This window comes from Protopterus annectens, chromosome 1.part2 (genome assembly GCF_019279795.1).
Source record: "Protopterus annectens isolate FY-2018-M chromosome 1.part2, PAN1.0, whole genome shotgun sequence".
In the NCBI taxonomy this organism is placed as follows: Eukaryota; Metazoa; Chordata; order Ceratodontiformes; family Protopteridae; genus Protopterus; species Protopterus annectens.
In genome coordinates this window covers 1,190,287,469-1,190,305,628 of record NC_056727.1, presented here as the reverse complement: position 1 = coordinate 1,190,305,628, position 18,160 = coordinate 1,190,287,469, and positions in this window count along the sequence as shown.

Genomic DNA, 18,160 nt, shown 5'->3' with positions numbered 1-18,160 from the left:
ACCATGTCAAACCCACAGCTGTTGGACATGCTACACTTAAAGAAATCCCAATCCCTCAGAGCCACATGCACTAGGGATCTAAACCTTGTCATCTCAGTAAACAAAACATGCTGGAGGGATAGGTTCCTGACCCAGAGACTAACCAGACTCTGGAATAGATTGCCCATACATGTCAAGCAGAGTGCCTCTTTGGCCGTCTTCAAAAGAAACCTTGACAATTGGATTGGAGAAAGGAAATTCACCCCGGGGATCATGTCAGTCACCCTGCTAGACAGGGGTCAAGGGAAGTAAATAGTGTGGGAAGAAATAGCCAGGGAATTGTTATGGCTAGACTTTTATAGGCCCTAGGGCTGATAGCATAGTACCAACCTATGAACCTATGAACCTATGTGTATGGCTCTCCGTGACTGCTTCACTCTCTATCAGCTGGCAGCACTGGATTTTTGTGACCTCTGAGTAGACCTATCCACTATCCCTATTCTGGAATAACAGTCCTGATTCACCCCTGCAAAGGATGTTCCTATTTTTGGAGGTATGCCCCTATTTTCAGACTTGGTTTACCTTTTCACACAGTTTCTTGAATCCCCATCATCACATAGGGTTTTTGAAGTTGCCTAGTACACAGAAAACCACACTACATGGCAAACATATTAGTGGCAAAATAATTTAAAAATAAGGACATACATCTTATAGCTCCCTTTTTTCTGAAGCATAAATAAATGACATGTGGTAGAATTTTGGAATACAGTTCATTAAAGTCTTCAGATTTTACACTGTATCTTTGATAATGTACTTATATTTTTCCATAATTTTTGTCACTCTCAAGTTTTTTAAACATGTACTTCTGACTAGTATCCCACATTCTTACTGGAAGCAGGAAGAGTTATGTGCTATTTAGTATACACATTTTATGCTAATTAGATGTCCCCATTTTTGGCAGGATGTTCCAAGGGTCTCTGTTCCTGTGCTCAATGTCTGCAGGTTGAAAGGCATGTGCCACAATCACAACATACCTTGTACATAACTAAAGATGCAAAAACACATTATTTGCATCACCTCATGATGTGAATGACACGCTGAAGTTTGAGGAGTGCAACCATCAAAACACTCAGGTTTCTAACTATTTTGAAAGGTATACTTTGCATCCTTGCCTTGTAATGATAGTATCTTCTCTGATTTTAGTTACATTTTTTTTTTAGTTTTCATAGGACCATAGGAAGTTACTAGGCTACTGGCCTTGGGGCCCTTATAAGCCAAGCCAAGAGTTTATCCCCAGTAAAAGAACTCTTAGTCAGCACGTGTCACCCCTGTCAATGAGGGACAAAGGTGGAACCCCCTGGGACAAATTTGTGGTTTTCCATCCACTCATCAAGGTTGTGTTTGAAGAGGGTCAGTGAGGTACTCTGGTTAACATGTATGGTAAGTTTATTCCAGAGACAGAGCAGTCTCTGGGAGACAAACCTCTCTCTCCAGTAGGTTTTGTTGATGTCACATATTAGATTTAGGCCTATCGAGCGGGTAATGGGCAAGGATTTAGATTTACGCATATGGACTATCTCTAGTAGGATAGGGTATGATATTGCCTTGTAGGCAAGACACAGATCACCTCTGAGCAATACCGAGTAGAGTGATAGTGATTTGAGCCTGCCTGCATAGGACATATGTCGGAGGCCATAGATTCTCTTTGTGAGATATTTCTATGGCCTTTCCAGTTGGTGCAGGTGTTTGGAGAGGTACATACCAAATCGGGCATTATACTCAATTGTAGGCCTGATGAGGGAGATGTACAGAGAGGTAATAACCTCCTTTTTTCTGGATGCAATCCCTTTATTTATGAGATAATATGGCTGTCCACCTTAAAATGGAGAACATCGATATCTGTGCAGTGACTGAGACCTGGTTCAAGGCTCCAAAGAGCACCCCTGCACTACCAGGCTATAACTCATTCCACACTTTTCAGCCATGTAACCTGGACTGGAACACCAAAGGTGGAGGTGTGTCCATATTCATTAAGGATATCCACACCTCCAGGCTAGTTGCTCAGCATAATGCATCTGAGGTTATCCAAGTGCAACTAAATCTGGGCAAAACTGCAATCCAAATTGTAGCTTGCTGCAGATCCGCCACCATGCCCCATGATTCCCACTCCTCTTTTCTTCATGTGCTGGAAAATATTAGGGTTCAACCAAACAACCTAATAATGGGCAATTTCAACTACCCCACTATTAACTGGGAAAACTACTCGTGTACCAACTCCTTCACACAACGCTTTCTGGAATTCATAAATGCCAATGCCCTGGATCAACTTATCCACACCCCCACCAGGGGCAACAATATCCTAGACCTAGTCATTACCAACATGAGTGACCGGTGTTCCGTACCTGAAGTCAACTCCTTGTTGCACTCTATCAGCACCTACATGAGTGCATGGATCGTGCTATCCCAAACAGAACCAAGACGCTATCCTCCAAAAAAAGGAAGCCAATCTGGTGTTCCCCTGCCATAAACAAACTGTACAACAGAAGGAAGAAGTTGTTGCAAAAGAGAGTAAAATCCCATGAGTGGAGGAGCTCCCTGGTCAGCCTCAGTAAGAAGCTGAGATCCCTTATAAGATCCTCCAAAGCTAGCTATGAAAACAAAATTGCCACTGATTCTAAGGACAACCACAAAGCATTCTATAGCTATGTCAAGAATCTCGATGGCAACACCCAGATCTGCTCTGAGTTACAGCACAAAGGCACGAAAATTACAGAACCAACTGGTATTGCCAACATCCTGGCAGATAGGTTCAGTGCTAACTTTGCCCCCCTCACCCCCTAAAGGGCCCATATCTATACAGGAAGAATGCAGAGTCCCTATAATCACAATTAAACAGGTAAAAGCTGCACTCTCTAAAGCCAAAGACACAGCATCCATGGGACCAGACAACATCACAGGCTGCATTTTACACAAACTTCAGAACAAACTGGCTCCCCACCTAAGCACCACATCAGGCTTTGTGCCCACTGAATGATGTACAGCAATAGTTATCCCACACCACAAAGGGGGAGCTACTACTGATCCTGGGAACTATTGCCCTATTAGCCTGATGAGCCTGGCCTGCAAGGCCATGGAATGTATCATCATGGAACTCATAAACAAAGACATTGGTAACCTCCAAACTCTGGATCCCACCCAGTTCGGGTTTGTGAAAGCCAGATCATGCCTCCTGAATCTGATCAACTTCTTTGAGGCAGTCACCAAAGCCGTAGATGAGGGTAAGGTGGTTCACACAGCCTATCTTGACCTCGCCAAGGCTTTCGACACCATCCCCCATTCTGAAATTATAGCTAAATTCACTAAACTAGGTATAAATCCCTACATCACAAGATGGGTTGCCAACTGGCTCACTGACAGAACCCACACTGTAAATGTTGCACATTCCAAATCTGACCTCAAACCAGTGACAAGTGGAGTACCACAGGGTTCAGTCCTGGGACCTCTCCTGTTTGGTATCTACTTTTCTGAAGTACAGGCTAACACAGAAGGCCTCCGGCTAACGAAGTTCACAGATGACTGCAAACTAGGAATCACAGTTGAGTCTCCAAATAATGCGGAAATCCTACAGAAGGGCCTCGCTGAGACAGATGCCTGGTGTCAGAGCCTTGGCCTCAAGCTCAGTGCCAAAAAGTGCATTGTCATTCCCTTTGATAAAAACTCTGTAGCCATGAACTACTACATAGACAGCAGTCTACTTAACACCAAACGTGTGATAAGAAACCTTCGGACCCAGGTAGACAGTAGTCTGTCCTTTGATAGTCATATCGCCACAGTAGTCAGGAAGTCCTTTTATGTGGCACACCTCATGATAAAAGGGTTCTCATCCAGGAAAAAAAGAGGTCATTGTTCCCTTCTACTCGGCACTCATTAGACCCATTATAGAGTACAACTCCCCTTTTGGAATGTACCTCACAAAACATCTGCAGCAGCTGGAAAGGCCATAGAAGTACCACACAAAAGAGGATTACTGGCCTCAAACAGATTCCCTACTCTGACTGTCTCAAAAAACTCCAGCTTTACTCCATAGCATATCGCCTACTCTGAGGTGATCTCTGCCTAACATATAAAGCTATGTCAAACCCAGAGCTGTTGGACATGCTGCACCTAAAGAAATCCCAATCCCTCCGAGCTACACGCTCTAGGGACCTAAACCTTGTCACCACAATAAACAGGACATGCTGGAGGGATAGATTCCTGTCCCAGAAACTTCCCATACTCTGGAACAGGCTACCCACCTATTTCAAGCAAAGTTCTTCATTAGCACTCTTCAAGAAAAATCTTCATGAGTGGATGGGAAATAGGAAATACACCCTGGGGATCACTTCTGTGTCTCTGCTCGACAGTGATACAGGAAAAAAACTTTCTTGGGTGGCGTAAGCCAGGGAACCTTGTTGGCTAGGCTTACGTAGGCCCTCGGGCCGATAACCTAGTACCTACCTATGAACCTGTGAACCTATGAACCAAGTAAAAGGCTTTTCTGACCACTGCCAACACATGATGGTTGAATATGAGATTATTGTCAACATGAGTACCCAGGTCTCTAACCACAGATTGCATGCTTAGAGGGTTGCCGTTGATGTGGTAATCAGTAGGGGCTGTATTTTTGCCGAATGGTATGATAATGCATTTTTTTGCATTTAACTTAAGGCTATGACTTTGACACCAGTTATTTGTAGCTGTGAGACCCTCTTGCAATATGTTAACATCATTTGGAGACTAAATTACAGCACCCAACTTAAAGTCATCCACAAACGTGGTCAGCCACAGGTACTTTGTCTTTGCCTGAACCGCTGAGAAGTGAATGCCAAACAATAGGGGCCCTGGGAGCACCAAGACCTGGGCACTCATTTGACCTAGAGGAATTCAGAATGTATCCCAATTTTATTCTCCACTGATTTTTCAAATTCCTATTTGTTTAGTAAAACATTTTACTCAACTGACCTCAATTCCAAGAACTGGGGCTTTTTTGTATACTTTATTTGCCCCCTTATAATAAACAATATTTATCCAAATGCACTGTAAACAACAAAGACCATGCAGATGAACTTATTCAAACTGCTTTCTAGACAGAATGTATACTACATAATAAGCCACAACTGACAGGTATACAGCATATTTAAACTTATATGTCCCATGTCCTGAATCTCCTTTTTCTTACATCTGTTGTTGTGTTGTTGTTGATATGTGTGTAGGGGTGTGTGTGTGTGTGTGTGTGTGTGTGTGTGTGTGTGTGTGTGTGTGTGTGTGTGTATATATATATATATAGAGAGAGAGAGAGACAGAGAAAGATAGCATTTATTACCTTATAATGTACAATTTAATTAACATTACGTTTGCATTAGGCATGCCATTTTTTAAATCAAATAATATTATTTTTTCACATTAACAAACTTTATGCAGCTTTTCAGTCTTTAGCATCATGTTCAGCTTTTGAACTGTCTGTAGAGCTGTCTTTTTCATCAGTGTACTTCCAACTCTAGAATATTTAAAATGGCTGTCCACTTTGGAGAAATTCTTGTGCTACTGCAGAATGTCTTCAACATATAACTTGAAGAGCCTCTGTCTGCATCTTTTAACTATCACTGGTCTTACACACTGTCTATTTTTGGTGACAGTACTTGTGATAATTGTAGTTACCAATTATTCCACAACATCACCATATTTCTCCTATAAGGTATCTGCACTTCTTCCTTTACAGCTTTCCATTTTTCCATCCTTTCCATGGACCATGTAGGACCTGCATTGTTAGAATGCCTGACTTTTGGGAAACTGTACAGAGTGTCAGATAACCTAGCAAATGGTCTGTAGAAATATGGACTATACTGGATATATCACACTTGAATTTGTGCATCAATTTATTTACTAAGAGTGCTTGGAGTAATAACCTACGCATTCAATACATAGCTGAAACAAATCTTGCCCACTTGTGTTCACGGACAAAAATGTTTTTCACTGCCAGGATATCCATGGAGTATATATCAATTGACACCTATTCTTCTGGATTGTTATGATATGAATTGCAAATTGCACAGCTCTACATTATTCATTCTTTATGAGTTAACATTTCTGGCCACTCCGTTGCATCTCTTGGTATCTCTTTGTACTTCACAGTTCCTAGATATTGTTCAGCTAGTATTTGTTTTCTTAAATGAATAGTAACTGTTTTTTCTGTCAATTTTGAGCACCAAGACCTGGACACTCATTTGACTAGGAAGAATTATTTTTCTAGCTTTTTTGACAAATTTTATTTCTCCCATGAAAAAACTAAATTGCATAGCAATAAACATTTGCTATTCAACATTTCCTTCTGACATCTTTCAGAAACCACAAGTTGTAAGTCAGTGTTGGTAAAACTCAGGACAAAAATCTAAATGTAACAGATATGTTGATCAAAGAATATCTACCAGAGAAGCATGTATTATTACTAGAAGAAGAACTAGAGGCTCTTTATATAAAATCAAAACAAATTGAAAACATAATCAATAATGACTTTAAATATTATACCCATCTCTGGTACAAGATCATTATTTACAATTAATTTATCTCTATGCTGGTAAAGAGATCTGCATCACAAATGGTGGTATTTGCCATATACAGTAACTCTGGCGTATTTTTAAAATAGTTTCTGTACCAGTGGTTTTAATATATAAACTGGACATTTTGAAATAGCTTCTGCACTTTAATGACTCAGTATTTGTATGTATTATGTGAGGCCCATATATGTAAGTGTTATTATATTTTTGTCATCACCTCTGGGTTCACAGTTTTTGTCTTGATTTTTGTGTACTTTAAACTCGTTGTGTAATTAAAGATTACAACTACAAGTAACTACTGTCGCTGCTTAAGAAATGGATAATTGTCTTCTCTAGCCATAGGCTATTCACATTGTGAAGTCTCTTAGCAATGTATTTTGATTCAGCATACAAAGTAACACATTACTTTTGCCAATTAAGATCCTGCGTTTGTTTTTTATCCAATTAAAATATACATGGCTTATTCACATCATAGGATTTTACATGTGGTGCTTCTGTGTCTAGTTTGCATTTTAAAACTATTTTCTTATTCAGTTCAATGCTTTAACAACTTTATTAGAAAAATGGAATTTCAGATATGCAGAGCACAAAGTTTGCACAATAATGCATTATTCCTAGAAATCTATATAATATTTGCTTATTTTCTAGCTTTCACATTTTCACAACTGTTGTGACTTTTATGCATCATCCTTTAGTCCCTCTTCTATTAAAATATTAGCTTTGTATTTCAGACTTCTCATTTTATTTTACACATGGTAGCATTTAACCTGTGCTTTAGCTGTTTAATCTATTCAGTAATCGTATCGGTCTTTTCTAATGTTACTTTTGTGTTTGATTTCCCATTAACATATATTATATTTCCAGTACCTTCCAGGACATCAGTTATCTGAGTGAAAGCTCTTTGGAATACATATTTTGCTAATCAAATACCAAACAGAAGTCTATGGAAGAAGTACCTCCTTTACAGTTTATTAAATGTATACTCCTTGTAGATTGTCTAGTTTTATTTATCTGAGTTCCTAATTTGCAAGGAACACCAAGAAGTACAAAACATTTGGTATTATTAACAATACTTGTTCACATGTAAGTAATGGATAATATTTATTTTAATCACATTTTCAGGTATTGTGATTAATTCAAATGCAACACCTGTCTTGCTATGCAATTCTAACTGTAGTGTTCATCTATTCTGTTCTCAATTGTTCTTAATGACATTTAAGATTTCATTATCTTTAGCTCCTGTTTATGTCTGCTCCTCAGAGCTGTTGGCACTTTCCTGGAAGAACGTGCCATTGACACACAATCCAGTTTTACCTAGTTTTATCTGTATATGATACTGTCCTAGAAAAACTCCTAATCATGAAGAACATCACTGATATGGTTCTATACAGTATCTGAGATGTTTCTGAGACTGTGTGACTATTTCTGTATGCATTTAATCTTTGCTTTCAGCATACAAATTCATTTTATCATTCCTAACATCTCAAAAGTCACATGATCTGGAATAAAACAAAAATAGTTATATTATGCACTACAGTTTGAAACATGATCTTGTTCTGCTTATGTTTATATTCACTTGTGAGTAACATTTGACCAAATGAATTTACCTAATCCCTTACATATGTTGACATTGTAATCACAATTATTTTTTATGTGCCATTTGACCATTAATTCAAAAGTATTTGCATGTAGTAATATATTAAATTCTGCTCTGTGTGAAGTCAAAATAAACAATTTTTCTTATACGTTCTCAAAATTTTCCTTGCTTGCAGTCTGTGTTGCATGCTCCTCTCCCTACTTCAAATGTACTGTAAGTCATTAATATATATATATATATATATATATATATATATATATATATATATATATATTTATTTATGGGTCTACCTGATAAGACTGAGAAACCAACATTTAGAATCCCACAAGACCGAGATGAAATTGCTGAAACCTCATATGAACAAACACCCATACACTGACAAACAAACTCTGGGGAAGTAGCCATGTCTCCATAACAACAAAACAACAAATAAATGTAAACAGAAGTAAATTAAACCCACCCATGAGGGGAGCTTCAGCCCCCACACCCCCTTAATTAAATATACCACATCAAGATCACACTACAGTGGGGAAAGGGCAAAGTTCAGCATGAAGGACGAGTGGTTACTTACCTGGAGTTATTTTTTGGTGTTCCAGGTATTCGTTCATTTGTGGTTTCATGAATTTCATCTCAGTCTTGTGTTATTCAATATTGTCATATTTCTATCTTATCAGGTAGACCCATATGTGTGTGTGTATATATATATATATATATATATATATATATATATATATATAGGTCTACTTTCGTTCACTGAAAACTCATTTCACTGAATTTCAATTCACCCTCAAAAAAGTGCATAGCCCCCACCTACTTAGCTTTTATATTTCATTTCACTGAAAGCTAACAATATAAAACCAAAAGTAGGTGGGGGGTACACCCCCACACCACCCAATGTGGGGGTCTGTGTCCTGTCAATTTAAAACAAGGAACTCAAGTAAAGAGGGTACTCTAAGCAACAGATGTGTGAGTAAGGAAAAAAAAAAGAAGAACTAATGTCAGTTTTTGTTTACAGCTACCAATTGCATAGGAAGGCTTAAATAAGGAGGAACACATGCAAGTATATGTTACAGAAAACACTGCACCTTCTACTTTGAAACAAGTTAGTCCGAATAATAATCTAAATTCATCATATCTAGAGAAGAGCCATATTAACTTCAAAAAGCTCAGAGGGAAGATGATAACCTAGTGAAAGCAAGGGAAAATATAGAAGTGATATCTGGAGATAATAAAACAAACAACTTGAACTAACTTGTTATCATTACTTTGAGCTAAACAATGATCTGTTATTTAGACAGAGCCAAAGAAATAGACTGTATGCCAGTTACAATCATGGAAGCCTATTGTAAGAGAATTAGTGTTGTTCTGCTGTAGGGAGTATATCCCTAAGGAGATACTTACTAACAAAGGCACGCCCTTTATATCATGGGTTATGCAGCAACTGTGCCGGTGCTTTCAGGTTAAACAGTTTAAAACATTGGTTTACCACTTGCAGGCTGATAGTTGAGTAGAGAGGTTCAAGAAAACATTCACTTTCATATTAAGAAAAGTAATTGAAGCAAATGATGAGAACTAATGTTTGCAATAAGCCAAATATCCTGAGGATCAATTGCATTTCCATTATTGCTTAATAGCTCAAAAGAGGCCTGAGAACAAGAGAAAGCACCATTCAAAAGTATTATACAGCACTGTACTAATTTACCAGGAAGACTTAGAGTGGTGATGCCCATAGTGAACAAAAAACATGGTAAAACCTCAGGGAACACAGGAAGGAATATGTGAAGGAATTCTACAAGAGCAGCAATCAAACCAGGAAACACAGCTTTCTTACTTGTGTGTTCAGCAGAAAATATAGTTTTAGGTAAATGGAAAACCCCACATAAACTCTTGAAAGAGGAAAATGAGGCAGATTATAAAATCAAGCTGACCAATAAGAGAAAACCAGATCTAATCTCTTATGTCAATATGCTAAAAGAACGGAAAGAAGGTGCATTTTCAGCTGTATGTTATAGCACTGTGATAGGAAAACTATATTCAAGGAAGGAACCAGTTGGTACTCTTCAGGTGAGTCTTTGAGGTGCCAGAATTTCTAGCTAGAAATAAACTTTTCAGATATAATTGGGAGGATGAGTCTGACAATGTACATTACAGAGGTGCATCCAGGAGTGAAGGTGTTTTCAAATCCTTACAGATTTCAAACAAATGAAATCACTGTCATACAATACTGAAAGCAGGCCAGTGGAGAAGAAACTTTGTCAGAAATTTCAGACTAGGAGACTAAGGATAAAGGCTGAAGATGAAACATGATGTGAAATGTTAGTGAAAGACAACACAAAGTACAGTAAAGGTAAATGCAATACGATGTGAGGATTCTAACAGTTAAGTTACTGTTATGTTGGAGCAGAGTAACCAGTTATGTGACCTGGATTCTCAGCAGCAGGAACAATATCAGGGAAAAAACAAAAGTTAGTGCTACCTTTGGACAGAGAAGTGAAGAGTTGTTTCCTGAACAGAAAGCAGCAGGAGCAATTTGAGAAAGGAAAAACAAAAGCTACTGAAATGTGTAGTTCTACATCTAGCATGGTATTAGCAATCAGTCAAACCTAGTACAGAGTTAAAGAAGGAAATGACTACTGGACAGGCAAAATCCTTGGTTACACTCAGGGGGCCTCACAGGGCTCTGTCCTACACCCTTACTTGTTTAGATTGCATCTTTCAGACCTAACTTTTTCATTGTAGGTGTTCTATTGTCTTTATGCAAATTACCTGAAATTGGGTAAACTGATTACATGTGTTACAGATAAGGCATGTCTGTAAAGGGTCTAGGACTATTCACTGAAAGCACATTTCACTGAAACACATTTGACTGTGCAAAATTGACTGAAAGCTCAATTCACTGAAAACACAATTCACTGAAACACATTTCAATGAAAGTTATATATGGCCTTTTTCCCACTTTAGTGTGACCCTGGAGTTAGTATATATAGTAAGGAGGGGTGTATGGGGCACTACCCCCACATTGGGGGTGTGTGAGGTGTAGCCCCCCACCTATTTTAAATATTTTGAACTATATACATAGATACTTGCAATTCCAATAAATTACTCTTTTCTAAACATAATATATATCCAAACTATGTGGTGGGAAAGGTGACCAGATTCTGCATGTTGGTTCCTTTAGACATGCATTAATTCAGCAGTGGGGTTCTGCACTGCTTGGATTAGTTGCAGGGATTTTGCCGTGCCTCTCCTTGCGCTGTCAGTCGGGGTTTGGTGGGTACATCCTAATCTTGAGGCATTAATTTTGATACAGATCAACAAGATATTAGTTTTGATTTCGGTTCATGGTTGCATCAACCAGTTAGTTTAGTAATGGTAATTATAATGGTTGGAAGCTGAATGAAAGAGGACAGTTCATGAATGTGCAGGTGAGTCCTTAAAAGAGCTTGTATTTAATTTTGAAAAGAAATAGCAGAAGACTTGGAGGTGGATAATGCTAATTTAATGGAATGTCTCAAACTAGGTATTGTTGAATGCGAGGTCTTTCATCCTGGCCAGAGTTAATAACGTAATGAATGGTTTGAGTTGGACAATGTAATTGTTCAGGTGGTGCAGGGTGCGGTTATCATCCTTTCACTGGTGACTTTCTAGAGTCTGCTACAGTTTCGCTTACCATGATTTTAATTAGTAATGTGTTTGTTGTTGGTGTAGTGGAGATGTGTGGTTTGATCTTCGGGCTATGGGTGTATGTAAGGGGTTTGTACTGCTTGCGCGTTGTATAATGCATAGTTAAATGGATGGTTTAACGTGCTTCTGTCTTAGTTGGCTAACAGAGTGCATTGGGGGCACAAGTAATGCACGGGGTCTACTTTGTCGGTTGTCCCTGTCATGCTCCTGTTTATGCCGTGTCCAAAGAGACATGATTTAGGTGCGTGAGAGTGTGCAGGAGGCCCTGTGTGCTGGGATGAAACACGGAGCATCTTCTGTTTGTCTGCAGTCCTGACAGTTTTTCTTTAACCAGGTGGAGTCCTGTGTTTGTGGTCTGTGGCTTGTCTAGGGCCGTGGATGTCAACTTGAAGGAGGATTCGGGTTGGCTTGTCACAGGGAATGGAGTTTGCCGTGGGTGTGATTGGTTGGGGACTGGTCATACTCTTACTTTTGCATTTTTTCCCCGCATAGATGCCTGTCAGGAGGGCATGTCTGGTATGGCTTTAATGGCCAAGGGGGAGAGTTAGGGCATGTACTGTTCAACAGAGTAAATCTCTGATAAGATTGCCATGATTTATGCATTGGTGGTGGTAGTTAGCGGCAACAGTAACTTTTCAACTAAAGCAGTGCATCTGAGATAGCCTTTGACCCTACCATTTGGATAGTCTGTCACAAGCTTTTATGATGCTGGTGTTCCACAAGGGAAGGAGATCAGGCAGGGTAGGGTCATTAATATTGTGTGGTCTTTTTTGGTCCAATTCAGAGGTTCTGTAGTGAATAATTGTGGCTGTTCTCAGGCTGGGAGATTGCAGAATAGTAGCGGCTGGGTGCGTATGTGAGCTTAATGGTTTGGGGCATATCTCACACCTGTGCAGATTTTTGCTTAGTATTTTGGTCCGTGTCATAAAATTGTGGTTTTCTGGTAGGTTAGTGGGAATTGTTAAGGGCTGCAGTTTGAAAATCATGAACATTTCAGTTTCATACTTGATGGCCTTTAACATTTATGCCAATGCAAGATCGGTCATGTTGACAGCTTTCTGGGATTGCAGAAGCAATAGTTACAGATGGTACATTGGGATATGTTCCTTGTCACCTTGGGGTCTGTTCTGGGATTGAGAGGCAGCGGTGTTTCTGTGCGGTTGGACAGGATGATGCGGGGTGTGATTGATATAGTTTCCGTGGTCAGTGAAGCAAGTGCGAACAGGTCCTCCAACTTGGTATGGTATGACACTAATATGATTTATATGTAATGTATTTCATCCATATCTGGTAACAAAGTACAGGCATCTTACTTCATGTCAATAATGGGTGTTCATCAGCAATGTGGGTATAATTCCTGGACATGGGAGAAGGCTGTATGTAGGTGAACACACCTTAAGCCTTTAAATGGTGATCTTTAACAGCATTTAACAGCGTATTCAGTTTTGCATGGCTAGTGTGCAGGAGGGTGTGCATGTTTGTGTATTAAGCAGGAATATTTTGGCTGATTGTTTGGGTGAACTCATTTTAATACGTTATGGAGGTATTTCACATTCTTTCTGTTTCACTGCTGTCATCTGTAGCTGCTGATGGAAATGAGCAACTCATGGGAGGTACTGCCAAGGTCACACTGTTCAACAGGCGATAGGTATTTCAGTTAACTTTAATTTAGGTAGGAATGATTATAGTGGGGTATATTTAAAACCTTTTGGTAGTCTGGCAAGGTTATAAAGGTAGGTTAAGATAGCCTCTCCTTATCACAGATGCTGTCACAGGCTCAATAAATTTCCATACATTTTTCAATACCCTGACTGATTCTCAGTCCATTCCCAAGATGAGGAATACTGCCACTATAATGGGGAACAAAGAGGTACAGGGGAACCCTTACTAATGCAGTTCAGAGGATTTACATTTGTCTTTCTCTTTGCAGATGGTGATGCTGAGATAGGCGTCTGAATTGGAGCAGTGCTACAGAGGGAGTTTGCAGAGGGTGGAAGCAGGATGTCACAGTGGATATCCTAGTTGCTAACGGTAAGGGGATCTCAATGGGAATGGATTCTGTTGTGGTTGAAGTTTGGGGTTCCCACAGTGGGCATGAAGAAGTTACAGGTAATTCATTTTATTTAGTGGACATTAAGGCAAGTCACTGTTGGTGAGGTTCAGAGAGGTGGGGTGGAGTCACAGCAATCTTAGGATCATAGGAGGTTACTAAACTACTGGTTCTGGGGTGATGTTACCATCCACTCATCAAGTTTGCCTTGGGAGTGGACAGCATGCTACATTTCAGAGACGGGGCAGTCTCTGGGAAATAACTTGTCTCCTTAGCAGTTGATAATGTCATATATGACATTTAATCCTTTTGGATTATGACAGGATTTAGACTTACTCGTACTTTGGACAGTGATGAAGGAAAATGGTGGTGGGTCCCCTGGATAACATTTAAGATTAAAATACTTTGGTTATGGCAGTGCATTAGCAGTTTCTTTTCTTTTACAGATCAATGAGGGATGAGCGTATATTGACCATTGTGTCCTTAGCTGGAATGATGGGTAGTGTGGTTGTGAAAAGGTGCATAGAGTCACATCAGTTGGTGACCTGAAAGTGATGCATGCTGTTTGGCCGTCCTTGCTTGCCACTCCAGCCAAACAGCATGCATCACCTGAAGGTGATGCATGCTGTTTGGCTGGAGTGGCAAGCAAGGACGGCACAGGCGGATTACTGTTAAGTAAGCAAAGGGTGGTTTGAGGTCTCTTAGCGGATGTTTAGGGTTGAATTCATTACTGGAGGACAGAGGGCATATTGACAGGAAAGCCTTAAAGGGGAAATCCAAGGGATATGGGATTTTGGTGTTTGTCAGTTTGGCCGGCATCATAGTTTTAGTGGGGGAAGTCTGAGGGAATAGTGTTATTTTCGGGGTTGATATGACTGTGGTATGGTTGCTGGTTGTCAGGCTGGGTTAGCAGGACCAGACGCTTGTTGCAAGAATTTGGGGTAGCTTTATAATTCAAGTAGTTGGCGGGGGTGTTAGCTTGGTCAAGTCATGTTTCAGTCACCTGGGGGTAGGAGATGGGTGGACAGGTGTTTGCGTTATTGGGTTCAGGCTTGTTCACTGAGCAGGACAGTCCAGTTGGTCAAGAGGATTTAGCGGGGAATTTTGTATTTTCATGGGGGACAGGGTTATGTTAATTTACAAATTTTGGATGGTGGGGAGGCAAATTTGTGCCTTGAGTAGGTAGATTTAATGTTACATACCAGGTTAAGCTGTTACAGAGTAGCACAAGGATCATTTTACTTGTGGTTTAGGTGAATTTGTAGGTAGGGTTTTAGGAAGCATGGTAGGTAGGTGGCTGTGTTGGGGTAATTTTAAAAATTGGGTGAGGTGTTACAGGGGAGTTAGAAGGTTTAAAGGAAGCTTGGTTGCAGGATATGGCAGCTGTAGGCCAGGTCTTAATTATTACTAGTGGTATAGGTAACATAAGGGAAGAGAGCCTTCAAGGGGAAAGGCCAGGGACAAACAGGGGTTAAGGGTGGTTAGTAGTTGAGTGTTCTAGCTAGGACGGTTGTTAGGAGGATCTGAGGTGGGTGGCCTGGGTTCTAGTTCAGATTGTCATTTGGTAATGAATGAATTGGGTGTGTTTATGCTGGGCACATAGAGTATTTCATTGCTGAGCATAGGTGAGTTTTCAAGAACTAAGTCAAGAGGTGCTGGTTTTCTGCCATTTAGGGTTAGGGCATTAAAGTTCGGGAGTTAGACTATGTTCTACAGTAATCGAGTTATTGCACATCCAGAACTGGGCAGTTTCGTGGGCTAAGGTGATATGCTACAGTTGACAGGGTTGTGGCTGTAGGTTGTCATTCCGTTCAGGTTGAGCCATGATTAGTGGCTGGAAGGAAGTGGTCTAAAAGAGAATGTATTCTCTTGGAGTGGCTGTTCCAGTGGTACAGTGGAGTCATGGCTAATCCTGCTTTATTTAGTTTCATTGGGGTGTGTTTCAGGGATGGTATGCAGGATTTTAAGGTCTTTACAGATGATGGGTACACCGAATGATGCTTGGCTTAACCCTTCCCTTTATAGGAGGTAGTTGGTTGAACAATTTTGGGTAGAAGGGAGGGGGAACAGCCTGATCAGGCTGGTTGGTGGGAGAAGAGGGACAGGCTCACCCTCTTCTGTTCTCCCTCTGGTTATGGATGTTCATTTCAAGGATCTGGGGAAAGGAAAATGAGCAGCTGGAGGAAGCTTTCTGAATAGATAAGTAAGCTGAGGTAAGGATGCTGCTTATTGGTGGAAGGTAATTCAATGAATGGTGTATGAAGTGAGATGGGATGCTGCTTCATAAGTAAAGTTAGCAAGCAGATGTATGGACCCTGCTTGTTGGGCAGGGTGAGTAGGTATACTGCCCTGGTGCATGAAGTGAGATGGGACGCTGCTTCATAAGTAAATAAGCGAGCAGAGGTATGGACCCTGCTTACTGGACAGGGTGAGCAGGTACGGTGCTCTGATTAGCATTACAAGGATGGCACTTCATAAGTAAAGTAAGCAAGCAGAGGTATGGATGCTGCTTACTGGGGCAGGGTGAGTAGGTATGCTGCCCTGATTAACATTACAAGGATGTTTATGCTGTGTTTAGAATAAACTATATTATGGTCAGTTGTAACTAGTAAAGTTAGTGAACAAAGCTATGTTATGGAAGTTTTAATAAAGGTCGTCAAATGTCATTCGGTGTGATGTGTTTATTGAAGGGGACTGGGACAAATAAAGTTTGGCAATGAACCAAGTTGTCCCGGGACATCTTCATGAGGGGTTAGATTGATATTAGTGGGTGTTAAGTGGGTTGGGGAGGTGAAAGGGTTAAGTGGAGGCAGGAAGGATTGGGAGGAAATTAGATAAGGGTTAGGAAGGGCTTAAGAGGTTTAGACAAGTGTAGCTGGGTAAGCAATCACATTTTGGAGTGAACTTGCTACCCTCCCACCCTCCCCTTGTTTTTTTTGGGGGGGTTGGGGGATTGGAGTTTATCAGTTGGGGTAGGCAGAGAAGGGGGACAGGCTTGCCTCTTCTGTTCCCCCTCTGGTGTCTGGATGTTCATTTCAAGGAGCTGGGGAAAGGAAAATGTAGTTGGATGTAACTTGCTGAGGTAAGGATGCTGCTTATTTGGTGGAAGGTAATTCAATGAATGGTGTATGAAGTGAGATGGGATGCTGCTTTATAAGTAAAGTAAGCGAGCAGAGGTATGGACCCTGCTTACTGGGCAGGAAGAGCAGGTACACTGCCCTGATTAGCATTACAAGGATGGCACTTCATAAGTAAAGTAAGTGAGCAGAGGTATGGATGCTGCTTACTGGGGTAGGGTGAGTAGGTATGCTGCCCTGTTTAACATTACAAGGATGATATGCTGTGTTTAGAATCTACTATATTATGATCAGTTGTAACTAATAAAGTTGGTGAACAAAGCTATATTATGGAAGTTTTAATAAAGGTCGTCAAACGTCATTCGGTGTGATGTGTTTATTGAAGGGGGACCGGGACAATTTAAATTATATTAGCATGCTAATCAGTTAATAACATGTTTTGCTATTCTGTCACTGTTAAAAGGACCAGATGGATGCCAAACCACCCCTGCAACACATTATTAACAAATATTAGATGACCGGTGAATAAACATACTTTCCATACTTGTATTGGCTGCCATTTCAATAGGAGTGGCAAAACAGACCTGGTTCAAGTCTGACTCTGATACTTTTGTTATTGAAAAATATATTGGCTATTATAATTTTGGAACAGGCATTAGTAGGGGTGGAGTATACATTTTAAAAATACCCTTCACTCTGTGATATACTACATTCGAGTTAACTCAGATATTATCCAAGTGTCATTGAAGGGCACTAGACTTACAGTTTTAACAGTAGGTTGCTAAAGGTCAACAAACATTAGCACAGATTAGCACTGATAATTCTTGTCTAAGACTGATGATCTCCGAGTAGAGAAATATCCTGTAATGCTGAGTGGCTTAAATTCCCTAACATCACCTTAGAATCAGTTTTCATTTTCAACAGATACAAAATGTTATTCATAGTTTGTCAACAAGCACCCTTAAAAATAAAGTATTAAGGTTCAGCAAGTGGGTCCAATATGCTTGATAAGATTAATCAGCCATGTAGATCATACCTCTGAAGTTAACTCATTCCTTCTACAGGGCATTTCTCATCATGACTGTATTTATCACTTATCAAAATATCTGTTAAAACTTTCCATAATTGTGGCAGCTTCAGTAATTTATATTACACATTGAGGAGATATGATGAAAGTGCT